Genomic DNA, 3080 nt, shown 5'->3' on the forward strand with positions numbered 1-3080 from the left:
TCACCAGATGAGCATTCTGAGATATAATGTTTGCAACCCATTCTCACTCCAAAGGCGTCAAAAACCGAAGCATGGTCAAGCGCCCCTAGCGTCACTTTTATGACGCCAAATGTGCCTCTCGGCGTCGACTATCGAAGCACTACGACCTTCATTGCTTTCAGTGGGAAACTTTTGGCGTCAGAATTCGACACGAGGACATGAGATGTTTATCGCTATGAAATCACGTTCAAGAAGTCTCATTCAGCACACATCGCGCGATACTTGCTATCAGTTCCACAGTTTGGGTGAGTAGTCGTATATACGCTCTTTTAATGCCTTTTATCAAATGTATTCTGTCTTCTTTATTAATCAGATTAGTGCCATATGTTTAATCGCTGTATTATATCGGTCATCCGCGGCTGTCTTTGAGTTTCATTGCGTTTAAATAAATGAACACAGCTACTAATTAGTGTGATTAAACTCTATCTGTCACGTGACGTGCCATAGACCTTCGATCCGTTTTATATTATTATTAATTTCAGGATCAATGATGTAAGTTGTATTTGTAGTAAAATCATGGTAATCACGACACAATAGTAATAAATGAAATGTGAAGTTAAAACACAGTAAATGGGACATTAGTAACTGTAACTGTAGTTTTACTATGATATATTAATAATCAATACAACAATACAATAATCACCAAACCAGCTATGTTTGTATCACTGTAATGTTAGTGTTTTTATGTGCTTTTATATGACAGATATCACAGTAATCATGTGTTCTGTACCATGCTTTTAATACCTTTGAATGTGAATCCAAAAAAAAAAAAAAAAATCAAATTAAAAATAAATAATAAAACATGTATTTTTCCATCTTGCAGTTCATTCATATCAGTTTTATATATATATATATATATATATATATATATATATATATATATATATATATATATATATATATATATATATATAAATATTTTGCTCACAGATCATTATTAACATTCTGTATATAATTCAATTTTATTTTCTCTCCCCTTTTTTATTATTTTATATTTTTAGCTGAAAAGACGTAAAGGCAGTCAGCCCAGTGGTGTTTCTGGAGAGGGATTCCTTCAGAAATGGAGAAGACAGAAAGCTGCGGAGGCAGATATTTGCAGCAGTAAGTCTGTGATAGTTTGTCTCTTTTATCAAAAATTCCTGCTGTTATAATTTGTACAGCATTTGTTGTTTCTTAAACTGTTGCACTGTCCAAATACCCACACTTGCCATCTTTTCACTTGACCACTTGATTACTTATTTGAAGTCTTTCCTGTATTTGGCCTAGTGTTCGAGTGAGCATGATGACCACAAGTGTGTGTCGAACTTTTCATGACCTGATGACTGTGTTTCCCAATCCTGATCCTGGAGAACCCCAGCACTGCACGGTTTTGGTGTCTCTCTTATCTGCCTTGGAGTCTTCACTGATGAGCTGATGAGTTGAATCAGGTGTGTTTGATCAGGGAGACATCTCAAATGTGCAGTGTTGGGCTTCTCCAGGACCAGGATTGGGAGCCACTGCCTTATGGGACACTTATGTGTTTAAAGAGATTTTTAATATCTAATTATCAATATTTCACATACTGTACATTGGACAGCTTCCCATGACCTCTTGTGAGATCTCGGCAAAAAGTCTGACGATTTATTCCAAAACATGATGCATGATGGGATACACTAAGCTTTGTATAGCGCTCCAGAGCAGTATTGGAGAGGTTTAGTGTGTGTTAAGGACGCTGTGCTTTGGCATTATTAAGACCGGGGACAGTCTTGTGCACACACTGTCACGTACACACACTCTCAAGTGGCCAAGACTGCAAGTGTGGGTATCTGGACAGGGTCAAAGTCTTAAAAATGATCCCTAAACACATCACAGTCTTAATAATCCAGTTTAACACTTGTATGATATTGTACAAGCCCCAGGACTGTCTCATCTGACACTATCAAAGAATTCATATGACTATAGCTTGTTATTAATTACTTGCTTTCAATAATGGATTCATTTAACATTTAATTATACAGCATCTTTACAGAGGTGTAATGTACAAGCTGCACGTAATTAATAATATGTCCTTCCTTCTGTCTTACAGGATTTTTTCCAGATAATGCTGTTCTTCTTTTTCAGGTCTAAAATATCGAGCTCAACAGCTATTTTAAGAGCCAACCCTCACAAACCTTCCTAAAACCTAAAAGAGCTATTACTGAGTCTCAGCGAATCTTGCCATGATCAGCTCTTCCCAGGTACATTTGTTTACTCCAAAAATGCTCTGGTCTGAATCTTACTTTAAATTAACTTAATTATGTTTAATGAGCAATATTAATTGCACAGAGAGTAAGTAGAGATTATCTTGTTTCACAGAAGAGAAGGAAGACCAAGGATATGATTTGCTCAGGATGAGGAATGAAGATGGCCATCTTGAGCTCAAACAAACAGAAGTCCTCTGGTATGTGTGTGTTGAAGCAATGTTATACAACATTTTATGATGATCTCTCACAGAACTGGTCATGTCAGCCTTGATTTCGTTTTATACTATTACAATTACAGCATGTTAGCAAAGTGTGACTGGACATTTTTAATATTATGTTTTTAAAAACACACCACCTGTTTTATTAGCAGACAAGTGTCATGAAATTGGTTTAGTTGATATAAACACCAATTGACATTATTTCATTGTTTTGTAAATGTTATGTTATTAATTGTGAATTGATAGTTGATTGGTTTGAAGCCAGGCCTTACACTGCACAGACTAAAACACATTTGTGAGAGAAGTCAGGAACTTTGGAGAAAGATTCTAGAGGAAAAAAACACATTTACTGCAACAACAGATGAATTCTAGAGTCTCTGAGAACTACACATGCTAATGGTCTCATGAGCAAGACCTTTGCTTCTGTAACTTTTTCTTAATTCTTGCAGAATGACATATTTATTGCAGTATTTTTATTTGTACAGATGATCTCATCAGCCAAATGAGGGGTTTTGACCAAGTGATGCTCTTGAAAGGAGTGAAAGAAGAGGATGTGGTAAATTGTCTTCAGAGAAAAGCTTCTCAAAAGATCTTAAAACAG

This window comes from Carassius auratus, chromosome 20, assembly GCF_003368295.1.
Source record: "Carassius auratus strain Wakin chromosome 20, ASM336829v1, whole genome shotgun sequence".
Classification (NCBI taxonomy): Eukaryota; Metazoa; Chordata; class Actinopteri; order Cypriniformes; family Cyprinidae; genus Carassius; species Carassius auratus.